Genomic DNA, 18,837 nt, shown 5'->3' on the forward strand with positions numbered 1-18,837 from the left:
GGAAGTTAATAGGAATATAAAAAAAGGGAGGAAGGTTTATCTGTTTAGCAAGAGTAATAGAAGGCAGATTTCAGACTACCTAACAGATCAAAACGAAAATTTCTGTTCCGACACTGACAATGTTGAGTGTTTATGGAAAAAGTTCAAGGCAATCTTAAAATATGTTTTAGACAGGTACGTGCCGAGTAAAACTGTGAGGGACGGGAAAAACCCACCGTGGTACAACAACAAAGTTAGGAAACTACTGCGAAAGCAAAGAGAGCTCCACTCCAAGTTTAAACGCAGCCAAAACCTCTCAGACAAACAGAAGCTAAACGATGTCAAAGTTAGCGTAAGGAGGGCTATGCGTGAAGCGTTCAGTGAATTCGAAAGTAAAATTCTATGTACCGACTTGACAGAAAATCCTAGGAAGTTCTGGTCTTACGTTAAATCAGTAAGTGGCTCGAAACAGCATATCCAGACACTACGGGATGATGATGGCATTGAAACAGAGGATGACACGCGTAAAGCTGAAATACTAAACACCTTTTTCCAAAGCTGTTTCACAGAGGAAGACCGCACTGCAGTTCCTTCTCTAAATCCTCGCACAAACGAAAAAATGGCTGACATCGAAATAAGTGTCCAAGGAATAGAAAAGCAACTGGAATCACTCAACAGAGGAAAGTCCACTGGACCTGACGGGATACCAATTCGATTCTACACTGAGTACGCGAAAGAACTTGCCCCCCTTCTAACAGCCGTGTACCGCAAGTCTCTAGAGGAACGGAGGGTTCCAAATGATTGGAAAAGAGCACAGGTAGTCCCAGTCTTCAAGAAGGGTCGTCGAGCAGATGCGCAAAACTATAGACCTGTATCTCTGACATCGATCTGTTGTAGAATTTTAGAACATTTTTTTTGCTCGAGTATCATGTAGTTTTTGGAAACCCAGAATCTACTATGTAGGAATCAACATGGATTCCGGAAACAGCGATCGTGTGAGACCCAACTCGCTTTATTTGTTCATGAGACCCAGAAAATATTAGATACAGGCTCCCAGGTAGATGCTATTTTTCTTGACTTCCGGAAGGCGTTCGATACAGTTCCGCACTGTTGCCTGATAAACAAAGTAAGAGCCTACGGAATATCAGACCAGCTGTGTGGCTGGATTGAAGAGTTTTTAGCAAATAGAACACAGCATGTTGTTATCAATGGAGAGACGTCTACAAACGTTAAAGTAACCTCTGGCGTGCCACAGGGGAGTGTTATGGGACCATTGCTTTTCACAATACATATAAATGACCTAGTAGATAGTGTCGGTAGTTCCATGCGGCTTTTCGTGGATGATGCTGTAGTATACAGAGAAGTTGCAGCATTAGAAAATTGTAGCAAAATGCAGGAAGATCTGCAGCGGATAGGCACTTGGTGCAGGGAGTGGCAACTGACCCTTAACATAGACAAATGTAATGTATTGCGAATACATAGAAAGAAGGATCCTTTATTGTATGATTATATGATAGCGGAACAAACACTGGTAGCAGTTACTTCTGTAAAATATCTGGGAGTATGCGTGCGGAACGATTTGAAGTGGAATGATCATATAAAATTAATTGTTGGTAAGGCGGGTACCAGGTTGAGATTCATTGGGAGAGTCCTTAGAAAATGTAGTCCATCAACAAAGGAGGTGGCTTACAAAACACTCATTCGACCTATACTTGAGTATTGCTCATCAGTGTGGGATCCGTACCAGATCGGTCTGACGGAGGAGATAGAGAAGATCCAAAGAAGAGCGGCGCGTTTCGTCACAGGGTTATTTGGTAACCGTGATAAGTGTTACGGAGATGTTTAATAAACTCAAGTGGCAGACTCTGCAAGAGAGGCGCTCTGCATCGCGGTGTAGCTTGCTCGCCAGGTTTCGAGAGGATGCGTTTCTGGATGAGGTATCGAATATATTGCTTCCCCCTACTTATACCTCCCGAGGAGATCACGAATGTAAAATTAGAGAGATTAGAGCGCGCACGGAGGCTTTCAGACAGTCGTTCTTCCCGCGAACCATACGCGACTGGAACACGAAAGGGAGGTAATGACAGTGGCACGTAAAGTGCCCTCCGCCACACACCGTTGGGTGGCTTGCGGAGTATAAATGTAGATGTAGATGTAGAAGAATAGCACGACTTCTTAACAATATGTTGACTAACACACCACTTCAGTGACCAGAAAACCCTCAACAATGGAACACTTCAAGCCTCAGTTCTAGCTCAGCTACTATCTAACTTGTACATTCCACACATGCCAGCCACTTAGTTCAGGGGATTTGGTTATGCTTATGGCTGGGTGATAGCAACATAGCACAAACAAACTGAGATATACTTTTGTAAATGGGGCCTTCATCTGAACCCTAATTAAAATGACCCCACTTGCTTTCATCTGGGTAATATCCTAGCCAACAGATAACTGGACATAATTTTTGAGGGTATTTGCCCAGGCTGTAACAAATTTTCACAGTACCTCCACATTATACTTGACAGAACACTGTCATTTAAACAGCATCTAACAAAGACTGCAGCTAAACTGGAGTCAAGAAATAACATTCTTCAAAAATTATGTGGCACTACACAGGGTTCTGCAGCTTCAAACTTATGATCATCTGCCCTTGGCTTTGTCTATTCAGTGGTTGAATATTGCCGTCCTGTCTGGATAAACAGCAACCATAGTAAACAGGTAGATACAAACCAAATCAAACAAAGCAAATTGTTATGGGGTCAAATTATAAAGTGAGGAAGTTAAAAACACACACAGTAAAAGGCATAAATGGGTTGGCCAAATCTAGAAACTGGAAAAACCAAGATAAAAAGAGTATCCTTGCTTGGAGGAATTGTTCTAGGTCCTAGACCTAGAAAACACGAAGAGAGGCCCCAACCACAACCACCCTGCCCCTGCTCCAGGAGTAAAGCAAAATCTTAGAACTGAAAATAAAAACCACTTTCACGTAGGGAACTGAGGACCAGTTCAACCATCCGTGAATCATCCACTAATATTAAAGACAAGGAATCTGGAAGGCTATATTTAGTACGAAGGAGCAAAAGATGGTGGTGTTCCACCAATATATGGGATACCGTCAGTCTGGCTCCACAGCCACATCGTGGAATGGCTTGTTACACAAGAGAAAACAATGGGCAAGTATAGTACGACAGATGCCTTAACAGCATAGGACAATGGACTGCTTCTGAGAGGAGCGAAAGGAAGAGTGCCAAACTTCAGCAATGCCCTAGACTGAGTGGAGAGCATTAGCACACCAGATGTCATTCCACTTTTGAGTAAATAGAAATTTGATGTGTATCCCCATATCTGCACCTGGATAATGAAAGGGAATGAGGTTAAGTATCTGCCTCTTTAGCCAAACAGTCAGCCAGTTCATTCCCTGTGATGCCCACATAACTTGGGACCCAAAGGAAGACAACAGAGCAGGTGGCATAGCCAAGGGCAGAGAGAAGGTCATGGATAACAGAGACCAAAGGGTGATGAGAGTAACATCGGTCTATAGCCTGAAAGCTGCTCATTGAATCACTACTTATTAAAACACTGTGAAGGCAAGCCTGAGCGACAAAATGGAGGGCGCTATTAATGGCTAGCCACTCTGCTGTGAACATACTACATGATCCCAGTAGTAAATGTTGTTGCATGCCAGTAGGAGACGTAAAAGCATATCCTGCCTTATCTTTAGTTTTAGAACCATCAGTGTAGAAGATGGTAGCACCCTGGAACTCTTCAAGAGTGGTACATACAAGACACCAGAATATCACAGATTCCTGGACCCTGGAATAGGTTGGTCCTAATCCGTGGTCGAAGCACCATTCAAAGGGGGGTGCAGGATGAAATACACGGGGACTTCCCCACGAGTGGAGATGGAGATCCCAACAGGGGGAAGTGAGACTTGTTCCAACATGCAATCCCACCTGAGGGCAGGCATCGGGAGGGAGACATCCCTTGTTTGCAAAAAGGATGGGGTACATGGGAAGGTCAGGGAATCGCCGAATGGTGATTGCATCAGAAACGGGGAGTTGGATCCATCGTGTTTGTAGATGGCGATTCCTCGCTACTGCAAGGAGAATATGGACAGGATTAGTGCGAAAGACACCGGTAGCCAGACACAGCCCATGATGATGAACAGGGTTAAGTAGTTTGAGAATGGGAGGAGCTGCTGAGCCATAAACCTGACAACCATAATCTAGTCTGGACAAACCATAACACTGTAAAGATGGAGAAGAGTAGCACGGTCTACACCACAAGATGTGTGGGGCAGAAGGCAGAGAGTCTTAAGCTTCTACATGCAGGAAATCTTCAGGTGGCAAGTATGGGGCAACCATGTCAGTTTTTTTTATCAAAACTAGGGCCTAAGAAATGGGACTGTGCTACAACATTTGGGTGCTGGTTTCCTGCATAAAGTTCTGGATTCAGATCAACGGCAAAAATGAATAACCTGCGTTTTGGAGGGAGAAAATTGCAAGTCATGGGAGAGAGGCCATGCAGAGGCCTGTCGGATGGTGCCCAGCAGATGCTGAGTGGGAGCTTCACCAGTAACGAAAATCATTGACATACAATGCTGGGGTAACCAGAGGCCCAACAGAGGTTACAGGCCCAATGATTGTTTTGTTTTGTTTTGTTTTGTTTTGTTTTAAGGCACAAAAACAACTAGGGTCATACATGCCCATGTCAGAACTGACAAGCCCATTGATGGCAATGAGGAAGAGTGTGACACTTAACACAGAACCCTGCGGGATACTGTTCTCCTGGATCCGGGAGAGGGACGGGGGGAGGTGGTGCTGATTGAAGCGCAAACTCATACCTGGATAAAATGTGATGGCACCAAGCCGCTTGGTATGCTTTCTGTTGGTCAAAGAAGACCGCAACACGGTGTTGGCAGTTGGTAAAAGCCATCGGATTGCTGTTTCCAAGGTGAGTAAATAGACAGTTGTAGACTGTCCTTCCCAGAAGCCACATTGATACAGGGACAAAAGGCTCTGAGATTCCAGTATTCAAAATAATCAGAAGCTAACTGTTCTCTCGAGCAGTTTACAAAGTACATCGGTCAGGTTAAATGAGCAGTAGCTGTCGAGAGATGTTGGGTTCTTCCCGGGATTAAGGACAGGGATAACTATGCTGTTGAAACCCTGAGTAGATGTTGCCACTGGGTAACATCCAAGCACTGGATCATCTGGTTGTGGATGGAATTCGGACCTGGGGCCATGTCATGTTATGAGGTACGAGTCTTCAAGAATCCCCACTCAGTTTGGTGGGTGCTGAAACACTGGAGGGTTTCTTCAAGTTGGCGTTGCTGTCAGAGAAAGGTAGCAGGATAGGAAGATGATGCTGATGCTGTCGCAAAGTGTGTCGTGAGGTGTTCTGCAAGAGCCTACACAGAGCACCCTGTAGGATAAGACCCCGGACAGTTGTCGCTGGAGGCCCAGCTTGGACCAAACCTGTGATGAAGAGGCATATATTCCCAGGGAGGAAACATAGCATTCCTTTTTTACTCTGCTTAATAAGGTAGAGAGACTTAGCATGGAGACACTTACAAACATTAAGGTTGGTCTGTGAAGGATGCTGTTTAAATTGTTGCAGTGTCGGTCGGCAGTCCTGCATAGCGACTGCTACTTCCTTGATCCACCATGGTACCGTCTGACAACGAGGGGGACCTGTGGATAGGGAGATAGCAGTGTCAGCAGCTTGAAGAATAGTGGCAGAGACGTCTTTCATGACCACATCAATGCAATCTGAGAGAGGTATAAATGCCAACTGGCTTTGCAGAATGCCCTATATGGGGGCATGTCTGCCTGGCAATAGCAGGGGAACGATAGAACCACCAGAAAGTGGTCACTGAGATCATCATTGGGTGACCAATGTAGGGAAGCCACAAGAGCAAGGGAGGGGATTGTGTGATCAATAGCAAAAATAGTGCTATGAGCGGCATTGAAGTGGGTAGGAGAACTATCACTGAGAAGACACAAATAAAAGTCCATAAGAAGTTGAACAATGGAAACTCCAGGTAGGAATATCAACAATGTGGAAAAGACAGTCTGCTTCTTACTGCAGCAAACATGTCAAGTTGCAAACAGGCACAATTAAAAGACACTTGATAAAAATTTTCAGCCACAGTCTTCATCAGTAAAAGAGGCAGAAACATCATTCATACAAACAAGGAAGCACTCCTCTCTCTCTCTCTCTCTCTCTCTCTCTCTCTCACACACACACACACACACACACACACACACACACACAACTGGCAACTGCAGCATCCTGGGCCAGAACGCAACTACCAGGTAGGATGCAAGCAGCAGTTTGGAGACGACAGGGAAGGGGAAGGGATAGTAGTGTACAGGTGGGGAGAGAGAAGAACGCTGTCTGGTGGAGTGTGCAGGGACTAGACTGCCATCAGGCTCAGCATCAGGAGGTTGTGGGCCAGGAAGGCGAGGGGAAAAAAAAGGAGAAAAAACGGAGAGGAGTGGGCAAAGATGAGCGGATGCATTGGTCGAGGGCTGCAAATCAGGGTGGGAGGTGAGAATGAGGAGGAGATGACAGGACAGAGTGAGTGGAAACTGTTGGGTGGAGGGCTTGGGGACAGGTTTACCCAACCCCATCATGGTCCGAGCCACCTGTGAAAGCAAGTCTGCTGCAAACATTGCACAGCTTTTTATAATGGTATGACTACCAACCAGCTGTCCAAGACAAACGGCTACTGCCAAACTGTAGCCAAGAGCAAAACAGACCACCCTGTGGCACACCATGCAGCTGAACATAACACACTTAATTTCAATGGCTGCTTCCACTACTGGAGCCATCTAGATCCTCCCCTCCACCACCAGCTTTTCTGAAATATGCAAATGGGAGTTATCCTTACAACACATTCTCTGCTCTTCTAATTATCCTTGCCAATTTTCCTGTTGTAACCTTCATCTTGCAGTTTTTCCGTGTGTCTTACGCAAGCTGTCCATGCAGATGTTGAGATGCTGTCTATTGCCTCATGTGTAAGTCTCTCAACATCTGCAATTTTGAATGTGTTGTTCTTTCCCCACACTATATGCTTTCACCTGAGCCCATACCCGCTAGACTGGGTTGTAATGGCAATGGTATGGGGGTAATCTAACGATATGGTGTCCACAATGCTTTGCAATTTCATCTATCTCATAAACTTTGTATACAGGCTTGTGCTGATTGACAAGAACCAGCAATTCTGCTCTGGTATGTGATGAGTTATGAGGTATACCATTAGATGACAGCCATGCAATAATGTCTGTCTTTTTGGAGTTCATTTTTTGGAGCTTTGTTCACTTGCACTGAGTGGATGCTCGCACTGTCCATGACTATAACTGAAAATGCAGGAATATGTGGCAATAATTGTTGAGTAAACCACCTTTAGAAGACACCGTACATCATTTCAGAGTGGTAATCTTCAGAATTCTTAGCCACTGATGCCTTAAAAATCAGCTTACCCTGGGGAATACAGCCAATATCTGCTGATCCGATATGAAGCACTGTAATTCTGTTACCCTTACCAACAGGAACTTTTAATCCACCATATCCATCACACATTTTCCAGCACATAGCCCTTGTGTGGTTCTGATTATCGAAAGTTTCATCTAAGTAATAAATTCGAGATGTGCCAGCTTCTCTGATCTGCATTATCCTCAAAAACACAGTCCTTGCAGCTACAATATCACTTCATTCCATTAATAATTTCCTACCATTGTTCATTTTCTAATACTTGAACCGCATGTCTTTCAGTATCCTCAACATAGTCCATTTGCTTCCATTAAAATTTTCAGCTTCTTTCATACGCAAAACTAGTTTCTCTGCTGTTGAATACTCGCCTTCAGCATACATGCTGAACACTATGTGCTGCAAAATGTTTTTCGCAAAATCATCTAGCTCACCCACTTCCTTTTTGCAGTTGTGTTGTCTCCCTGGCGATTTGAAAACAGCTGAGCCGCAGGCTCGCATTGACATCTTAGCTTCGCTGGATATTCTCTAAACAGTCCTGAAACCGAAACCACAGGCTTCAGCTGTCTGTTCCTAGCACTTGGCAATGGCATGACATGCGCCTTGTGCCGGCGTCGATTCAGCGACAGATTGTCTCTTAAAGTATTGGTCCACACAGAACACTATTCCTCTTGCCTGTTGGTGTAGCACTTGGCGAAATTGCTTATCATCACTCATAATGAACATTATGAAGGCAGTCAGCACTCAGCACGGAACACTACGACTTAAATAACACAGCACGACCTGCACAGAATGGCGACAAGAATGTCACTGGCGCATGATTGGCTGTGAGTCACGTGGTACAATTTCGCATGCTTCTGCGCATCTGACCCTGACCCGCCTTCATAGCTGCTCTCCACTCTAGTACTGATCAGGTAATGGGGATAATGTTTCATCCCAACAGAGTGAGTCTGGCCAGGGAAGGGAAGGCTGCAGGGTCATACGAAGCAGCATTCAATCATCCACTACCTCTCAACGAGATGGCCATTTGAGAACAGCCAGATTTTTGCAGCTTGATATGCTTCACATGCCAAAGATCCGCCCTGATACCACCCACTCTGATCAGGGGCTCTCCCCACGGGTACCACCCAGCCACAGCAAGGACTGTCTGGCACAGTGGCTGTTTCCAGGAGTTCTGATGCTCCAGGAAGACAAGCAACCACTCCTTGGCATACATGGGGAGGTAACAGCTCAGGTATCACTAGTGCGATCCCTGTGTTATCAGGGGGCTCATTCAGATGGGACAAAACAGCCCCACCATGCGGCCTGGCTACATGTGCTGGTGACCTAGCGAGGTGCATTGGTGCTATGGCAGGGAAGTAAGGAGAGGAATCCATGCCATATATACTAAGGAGGGAGTTCCACCCCAAATGGCTCACACAAAAGACAGAAAATTTAGAAGTGGAGGTCAAACCTCAAGAAATGGGGAGGCACCAAAAGCCCCAAAAATGATGACAGAGAACAGGCAAGAGGAACAAAATCTCAAGTAATACCAGGAACCAGTTGGATTGCCAGGTTGATATAAATAAAAACACTGATAAGAGAGAAGGGAGGGGGGGGGGGGGGGTTGGCAGTGGGGAAGGTACCACGTTGGGGAGGGAGGACATGGTGAAGGAAATGTAGCCCGGGAAGGAGGAATGGGCTGCAATAACTAGGGCCCCATGTGCACCATGCACAAACCCACAAAAGAATGGTTAGCCCCCTGGGAGAACACTCCAGCATAGCTTACTCCAAGCCAACAACCAATCACGGGTACCTGACCTCTTCCAGAGGACATGGAGTACACTCAGCAGAATCCGTATCAATCATGGGAGACTTGGTGATCTTACTGCACATATGGGAAAGACTACCACCGCAGAGTGCACCTGTGGCTCTCGACGACAGATTAACACACACATTACTGAGGAGTGCCCTCAAAATTCATATCCTGAAAGCCAAACAGTCTTCATGGAACCTATAGTAGGTGTAATAAATTACATACATAATATGTCAGCAGATTTGGAAATTATGTACACATTTCACTTGTATTTCTAAAGTGATGTGGAATTGCCATACAATTAATAATCATAATTTCCAGGTTGTGCATTTTTTGAAGTGCAAAATTTTGCATTTTTGAACATTTAAACTTGGTTGCCCATCTTTGCACCACTTCAAAATCTGATCACGAGCAGATATATGAGCAGATTTTTTCTGACAGTTCTTCAATAATGTGTATGACTGCATCATCTGCAAAACCTTTAAGGCTATTAATATAAATGATGGACATGTTTCTAACACATTTCCTTAGGCCAGACCAGTAACAACTTTTACATGTGTCACATCTAGCACTGTTACCAAAATCCATGTTATCAGTTGTGAACATTTATTTGCAACTTGCAAGACAGTTTCAGTTGTTAGACAAAGCCAGATGAACTTGTACTACACTAGCAACTTGAGCTTCAATGTGAGAAGTTCAGATAGAATTACATGATTAACAAAGTATGTGGTGACAATAATGAGTTATTAAATGCTACAGTATTCATTGACATAATCAATGCTTTATTAGTAACACAGAAACTGAAATCTCATATCAAAATTAATTGGCATATTGTGCATTACATGTGTTTTTAAGAACTTTACATGTGTAGCTAATTGAAATAAATATTGCAGGGAAAGCTCAATACTGCACTGAAAGCTACAGATCAATGCCTAGCTTCCCACACAGTCTTTCCAATGATTTGTCCAAAATTAATTTTCTTTTCCATAATGTCTAAATCTTCCAAAGAATACATTTCTTGTTCTCAATCTCGTATCTGTTTTCCAGCTAAAGCTCATCATATTTTGGGACCCATGTCTAAAATAACACATATGTGAGATATTTTTAATCTAGGAACTTTTACATAGACAGGTTACTAGTGCTAAATACAACCCCCAACCTGGAGGACTGGGTCTTTTTCTGTATGGTCTTCATCTCTCAGCCTTTGTAAATTCCTCTACCCCCTGTAAGTCAGCGGTGCTGGTTTTGATCCACCCTGAGTATTCTACCTCCTTGGTACCCTTCATCTCTGATGGATGGGCATTCCCCTAAGCACCCCCTGGGGTAGTGTTTGGAGCAGTCTTCTGCACCTAAAATGATTTTCTATTCACAATAATACCCTTTGAAGCAACACACTAATAAACTGTCCTGCACCAATTAATAACAAAGATGATAGGAGATTCTAAAGGAAAAGTTGGAAAAGAGGCCATTTTCTAACTTACTCACAGACAACAGACACAGAAAAGCAATTAGTGTCATATGATCCTTCCAAGGAGCAGAAATGTGACCAAATACAAAGTTGAAGTTTCAAACCGATTTGTTGTTTTAAGTAGCAGGGTTGAAAACATGAAATGATCAGCAACGAGTGCATGAACAGAATAAAAGCAGTCATCCTCACAGCTGCAAGGAATAATCTGTAGAGAGTAAAGAAAGGCAAGAAGAGCTGGTGTGATTAAGAATATGAGGAAACTGAAGGTAACATTGTGAAATTATGAAGGAAATGGATACAAGCAAATAAGAATCTTAAAATAAAACTTATCTACTGGTAGGCACAAAAACAGGTTAAAAAAATAAACTGTACAAAACAGAAACAATACTTAAAATGTCAAACTGAATCTACTCACAAATATCATCAAAATAATCACATCAGGTAAATGTGTGCCACAGTCAACAATCCAAAAGAGGTTTTTGTTACAAGTCTAGAGCCTTGAGGGATAAGAGTGACAGTAAGATTATTGAACCACTCAAAATTTTATTAAGAAGCTACGAATATTGTGACAATATGCTGGGCTGTTCTGATCCAGAAGCACAAATTATAAATTCCAGCAGCGCCAGGGTAACAATGACCAAATTCCAGAACCAACATGTGAAGAGGTACTGGGAAGTATAAACCACCTCAAATATGGCAAGACAACTGAGAGGGATGGAATTCCATCTGACAGATACTCAAATGTGCAGGAAAAGTACTGCAATCATAAACTAAGACATACAAACAGAATGGAAAGAACTATTAATAGTCACAATACATCAAAAAGTAGACACGAATTATCAAAATGGATTTCACAGAAATAGAGCAACTAATGGCAATATATTTATAATCAGAATAATACATAATAAAGCGTAGAAATGTAAACACAAAATATGATGAAACTTCCTGGCAGATTAAAATTGTGCCGGACCTACACTTGAACTTGGGACCTTTGCCTTTCACACGCAATTGCTCTACCAGCAGGCCACCCAAGCACGACTCACGACCTGTCCTCGCAGTCTCACTTTCACCAGTACCTCGTCACGCGTATCCTGCTTGGGTAGATCACCTAGTAGAGCACTTGCCTGTGAAAGGCAAGTTTCTCGTTCAAGTCTCAGTCCAGCACACAGTTTTAATCTGCTAGGAAGTTTCATATCAGCACACACACTGCTGCAGAGTGAAAATTTCAATCTAAAAAATACATTATTTGTCTACTGCCAATAACTCCTTTCACAGGCAATACCAAGTCCTAGCACACTTGTGATTTCAAGTCAACTTACAAATCTTTGTAAAATTTGCATGGATGACAACAAAAGTAGTCTTTTGGTAAATGGAATAAAATATGGCCATTTTAAAAATAAAACTGGAGTAAGACAAGTAGATGGTCTATTTCTCTTCACTTTACTGTGCCTTGGGGGAGAGAGTTGTGATGAAACTCAAGCTAGTACCTAGTGGACTCCAACAACGAAAAAAATTTAAGGTTTTAGCTTATGCATATGAAATAATGCTCACTAGAAAAAGAGAAAAAAATACTACACAGTTATTTGTGGAGCTCATACAAGAAGCATCCAAAACCCTAAGAGTAAACAATCAAAAACAAAATACACAGTAGTTAAATTCAACCACATTTAACAGTTCAAATTTCTAGGTGCATTGATAGAGGAACAAACAGAAGTGAAAATGAGACTGCAAGATGCTAGTAGACATTTCTACAGTTTATATTACTGGCACTAAAAAGATGCTGTTTAACAAATCCTAACCTATGAAGCAGAAACATGGAGTTTAACTGAATTGCAAAGATGGAAGAGCAGACACAACACCGAAACCCATATGTTATCATGAAAAGCAACAGTAATGAGCACAATACATTCCAGAAGAATTTAGTGGTGAGGCCGTCTTTATATGAAAGAGGATCTAGTGCTTTCAAGAATATTCATGAAGAAGGGTCATTCCACACCAAGTGGTCTAAAACTGAAAAAAGTTCCCACCATCATGGTCTCCAATTTTCGTCAAATTTTAACTGTAGCTTTAGTCAAGTGTTGAAGTAAGTTTCCCAAGATTTCAGGCCTCTAGCTGCAATAGCTGCTGATCTAGACCCCCTTGTCTGAAGTGTACTTAGTCCGTGTGCATGCAACATAAAAAAAATGTCATATTTGGAGTCTAATAAAATCGAAACTAATTCATAAGAATGGTTAGTAAGATGCGACCCTGTACAGTTTTTTTTGCTGATTCCAACGAAATTATGTATAACATTACTCATGCAAACCCAGATCAAATAACTCGACTCAAAGTATACTTCAAAATTTGTCGTGACACAACGCAACAAATTTTGACCAATATTAAGACTGCAATGATTTCCTTGCAGTTGAAGATATGGACTTGAACTTTTGGCCAAGCTTCATGCTTGTGCTAGACATAATGCAGCCGGATTTGCAATGATCCAGGCCATATGGTCGCCCTGCAGTATCTCTTCAAATTAGGCAGTGTCAGCACAAACGGTAAAATTTACCAAAGTTTCAAGCCAATTACTAAAAAATAGTTGGCCTGAATCTGCTTGTGAATAGTATCACCTAAAAGAGAAACTCTTGCTCTACAAGACTGACATTTGTTTTTTTTGCAACGCGACCATTAAGTACTCATTAACTCACATCAAAGTTGTTATATTTTGTATGCGCGATGCACTAATTTTTCTTCATTTCTAGGAATTTGAATCTTAATAGTCGCTTAGAATTACTGATATAATTGGATATTTCATTCGTGTTTTATTCAGTGATTGGCCAGTGAGAGATGTCAGAAGTTAATGAAGAAGAAGAATCGTTGGCCCCCTGTTCAATTGGAAAAGATGCTGCTGCATCAAAGTGCCATGTTATCTTCTATGCTAAGAAGACTGGATTCAAAGCGTTTAGTGATTTCACAGAATGTGACCAGAAATTGCTTGTTTCGCGTTCAGAAGCCAAACTTGACGAAAATTCCATCATTTGCTTCCACCATGAAGCCCTCTTCCTACATGAATATCAAGCGATGCAAAAGAAATGTTGCAATCCATTCAAGAAGAGGAATCACAATGTAAAAGCTGGACTTAGACTGCTTGATAATGAAACAGCTGCCAAACTTTGCCTGTTAAAGAAAAAAGAAGTGATTGATATAAAACCTGGTCAGAAGCTTTGCCCTCGCTGCATGTCGGCACTGAACCAAAAGCTAGAAGATTCATCATCACTATCAACCCAATCTGAACAAGATTTCACAACGGATGAAACTGAACCAGCCATCAACAAAAGTTTATCATTTATTGGTGCTTCACCATTGAAAAGAAGACAACTAAGTAAACGAGATAAGCAAAGCTATGCAAAAAGAAAGATCTTGGATGCACAAAGTTTAATTGGGAATCAAATTGCTGCTGCTGTAGGAATCAATTACGATGAACAGCCAAGTTCAAGTAAAAGTCGCCCATGCAATAATTGTGCAGATCTTGATAATCTTATAGAAGAGTTGAAAGAAAAATGTAAAGTGTCAAATCGTAGGACAAAAGTTCAAATATTGACCTTGGTTCCAAGAAGCTGGACAATTAAAGATACGACAACAGCATTTAATGTATCAGAAAGAATGGTAAAGCAAGCGAGAAAACTGAAGAATGAGCAAGGTGTTCTAGCTTTTCCAGCAAATCGGCAAGGAAGGAAGCTTTCAGATGAAGTTGTCCAGAAAGTACATGACTTTTTTCAAGATGACGAATTCAGCAGACTTTGTCCAGGGAAGAAAGACTGTGTGCCTGTGAGAATTTCAGGAACAAAGGTGTACAAGCAAAAGCGGTTGTTGCTTTGCAATTTGAAGGAAATGTACGTGTCTTATCAGAAGCAAAATGGACCAGAAATTGGCTTCTCAAAGTTTTGCGAGCTTAGACCAAAATGGTGTGTTACAGTTGGCTCTGCTGGAATGCACTCAGTTTGTGTCTGTACAATACACCAAAATGTCAAGCTTATGCTCACTGGTGCATCAATCAATGAAGACTACAAGGAAATTCTTAGCAAAGCTGTTTGCAGCTTGGAAAACAAGGATTGTATGCTTCATCGTTGTGAAAACTGCCCTGGTCCAGAAGGTGTAGAAGCAGTTATTGCAACATATTTTGAAGATAATGACCCTGAAGAACTGATTGAGTACAAACAATGGATTCATACCGACAGGGATACTTTAGAAACAAAGCAGCTTTCAACAGAAGAGTATGTTGAAGATATTGCAGCAAAAATTTGGAACCTGTCTTGTCATCTCTACATTGCCAAGCATCAAAGCCAGCACCTGAAAGCTCTCAAAACTGATTTGAAAGAAGGCGAATTCATAATACTAATGGATTTTGCTGAAAACTATTCATTTATTGTTCAAGATGCAGTGCAAGGCTTTCACTGGGAAAACAGTCAAGCAACAGTTCATCCATTTGTAGTCTACTACTGTGAAAACGAAGAGGTGCAATGTGTGAATCTTTGTGTTATTAGTGACTGCCTTCGACACGATACGATTACTGTCCATGTTTACATTGGAAAAGTAATCAATTACCTGAAGATGCAATTTTCCAAAATAAGCCACATCCACTACTTCAGTGATGGTTCAGCTGCACAATATAAGAATTTCAAGAATTTTCTCAACTTATGCTATCACAAAGAAGATTTTGAAATAACAGCAGAATGGAATTTCTTTGGAACAAGCCATGGAAAGTCGCCTTGTGATGGCATTGGAGGCACAACAAAACGGTTGGCAGCAAGAGCAAGTTTGCAACGTCCATATGAAAACCAGATTCTAACACCCAAAGATCTTTTCAACTTCTGCAATGATAATATCAATGGAATCAAATTCTTTTTCATCAGCAAAGAGGAAGTTGAAGAAGAAAAAGCTTCTCAAGAAGAAAGATTCCTGCAAGGGCACACTCTAGCTGGCACAAGAGAAAACCACCATTTTTTGCCCATTGATATGACGACAATTAAGGTCAGTAGAGTTTCTAATGATGCGACATCTTTTTTGGCCAAAATTAGTGCTGCTGAAGTAGTAGTTCAAGTCATGGATCTTCAGCCTGGGCAGTATGTTGCTTGCATTTATGAAAAGAAATGGTGGATTGGAAACATCGTTGAAATCTCAGTCGAACAGAAAGATGCTTTCATAAGCTTTATGCATCCTCATGGTCCTGCAAGTTCATTTTATTGGCCCTTAAGACGTGATACTTGCTGGATTCCAGAACAACTTATCATTGGTGTTATTCCAGCTCCATCAGTGACATCATCTGGTCGGCAATACAGTTTTCCTGAAAGCATTCTCTTGCAAATCAACGATGCTTCCAGAATGATGAAGTAACTGAGGAAGACAGGCTTGGGAACCTGCATAAAGAAACCCACAATCAGGCTTGGGATCCTGTGGTAAAGACACCCTGTAATCAGGCTTGGGAACCTGCAGTAAAGATACCCACCCGTGGCTGTTACTGCATGGCTATCGGGCGTGGCCCCTATGGCGATGGGGATGCTGGTTTTATTGTGATAACCAGTAATGGCTCAGCCATCATGGACCAACGCAGGGCACTGCGCACACAAAATATAAGATACTTTGACCTGAGTAAATAAGCACTTAATGGAAGCGTTGCAAAAGAAAAATATATCCATCTTGTAGAGCAAGAGTTTCTCTTTCAGATGATACTATTCACAATTAAATCCAGGCTGACTATTTTGTAGTAATGGGCTTTGAACTTTGGTAAATAAAGCCATTTGCGCTGACACTGCCAAATTTGAAGAGATTTTGCAAGGCGACTATAAAGCCTGGGTAGTTGGAAATCCAGCTGTATTATGTCCAGCACAAAGATAAGACTTGGTAAAAAGTTCAAGTCCATATCTTTATCTGCAAGGAAATTATTGCAGTCTGAATATTGGTCAAAATTTGTCGCATTAAGTCACGACAGAATTAGGGGTACACTTTGAGTCGACTTGTTTGACCGGATTTTGCATCAGTAATCTTATAATTAATTTCGTTTGAATCAGCACAAAAAACTGTACAGGGTCTCATCTTACTAACCATTCTTATGAATTGGTTTCAATTTTATGAGACCCCAAAAATGGCATTTTGTCTGATGTCGCGCGCATGCGAACTTACTACCCTTCAGACAAGGGGGTGTAGATCAGCAAGTATTGCAGCTAGAGGCTTGAAATCTTGAGAAACTTAATTTAGCACTTGACTAGTGCTACAGATAAAATTTGAAGAAAATTGGAGACATGATGGTGGGAAGGTTTAGACCACTTGGCATGGAATGACCCAGAAGAGATTTGGTAATAGACCAATGTGGAGACCCAGGAGTTCATGGATAAATGAAATTAAAACCCTATGCATCATACTGGGAGTAAATAATCAGGAAGAAGTAGCACAAGATAGAAGCATTTAGAGGCAACTTGTGAGACTGGCACAGTAGCTTCAAGTCACGTAGAACTGAATAGGAGGAACAAGAAAACGGATCATGTCATTCTACTGTGATATTATAACTGTGTTACAAATATAGGAATGATTCTCAAGCATAAATTAACAAATCTACCATTAACTCATCCAAACAAACAAGATCAGGGCGCTTAATTTCAAGACTCGAATATATCAGTGAAAAGAAAAAATACGACTAGATCTATATATTTATCATGCTCTGATCAGCAGAAACATGATCAGATATTTGGAGTAAACTATCATTTGCATTTCTCCAAATGGGTTGAACAATAAAGTTCGAAATTCGCCAATGATAGGGAAGAGTAAACAACGCAATATATACAGAAAAGACTCTTGTCACCCGATGAAACGTTTTATACGAATATGGCATCTACTCTGATGGAGAATTAATGTACTAAAACTAAAGACTTTTACCTCTTGCTTGTTTTTGTTGTAAAGGTGTACTATATAAATTTCAACTTCTGCGACCACACATGGGTATGTCACATTATATGTATCTATAAAGGCCACACATACAACACAATCACCCTAATCAGTTTTTATTATTTCATTTTTTTCACTGAAAACTCTTCGCTATTCCTTCCAATGCACAAAAGTTTTGTGGCAAAACTCACATTCTAAAGTTAAACACAATCAATAAATTGGCTGACAATATCGATAAATCGATCGAACTTTTGACAAGGTCGAGATCGCTACAGACTAATAATCAGGGTACGATTTAAGCAGGGATTCGACTGGCATGATTTAAAAGTCGGATTTACAAGGTCGTGTATACAGGCGATCATCATAGGCCGCACCACCAGCTCCTTCTGCCACCATGATTTCTACCTCACCATTTATGGCCCTCCTATCCGCCCCACTCCTACCCTCATATACCTTGGCCTCACACTCGACCGCCACCTCACCTAAACTCCCCATCTCCTTACCATCCAACACAAAGCTCACAGCCGCCTCCGCCTCCTGAAACTCCTGTCCGGCCGGACGTGGGGTCTACATCCTTCCACCATTCTTCACACCTACAAATCCTTGATCCGCCCCATCCTCTGTTATGCCAGCGTAGCTTGGATTTCCGCCCCTCCTCGGTTCTATAAAGCCCTCCAAATCCTCGAACGTCATACGCTCCGCCTCGCCTTCCACATCTGCCTTCCGTCCCCCACGCGCATCCTCTACAACCTCATCCCCTTCCCCCACCACTCCTTTTCCTTGAACACATCCGCACCCTTTATATTGTCCACCGCCTTGATCTCCCTCACCCCCTGGTGTCTCCCTTCCTCTCCACACCCACCCAGTTGCCACTCCTTTACCGTTGTGTCCCACCCTCTTTCCATCTCCACACCCTCCATCTCCTTTCCCAACGCAACTTCCACCATCTACCCCTTCCGTATGATGAGCTTCGCCCTGACATCTACCCTTCCTACCAACTCTAACCCCATCTTCCTGCCTCCTCCTCAGGGCTCCCTCTCCTCCCCCTCCATCCTCCTGAGCGGCTTCCCCTTTCTATTCCCCTCCCTCTCTTGTGCCCCCTTTCAGTGTCTCTGCACGTCCTCCTGCCTTGTCTTCCCTCTTCATCTCCTTCCCCACGTGTCTCCTGCCTCTTAGTGTACCC

At 42.3% G+C, this 18,837-nt stretch overlaps 1 protein-coding gene across 2 annotated transcripts in view; it reads right to left on the reverse strand.

Annotated features, from left to right (window-relative positions):
* Nucleotides 1-17,882, reverse strand: part of LOC124796368 (nitric oxide synthase-interacting protein homolog) — a 69,242-nt gene extending 51,360 nt beyond the window's left edge. Inside the window, exons 1-2 of one of the 2 annotated variants that reach the window (XM_047260530.1) lie at nucleotides 17,646-17,882; nucleotides 5,553-5,672 (exon numbers count right to left, since the gene is read on the reverse strand). The gene's annotated coding sequence lies outside the window, so the exon portion shown is untranslated. The remainder of the gene's footprint in view (nucleotides 1-5,552; nucleotides 5,673-17,645) is intronic. The other variant, XM_047260529.1, reaches the window with a different exon arrangement.
* Nucleotides 17,883-18,837: the final 955 nt, after the last annotated feature.

This window comes from Schistocerca piceifrons, chromosome 4 (genome assembly GCF_021461385.2).
Source record: "Schistocerca piceifrons isolate TAMUIC-IGC-003096 chromosome 4, iqSchPice1.1, whole genome shotgun sequence".
In the NCBI taxonomy this organism is placed as follows: domain Eukaryota; kingdom Metazoa; phylum Arthropoda; class Insecta; order Orthoptera; family Acrididae; genus Schistocerca; species Schistocerca piceifrons.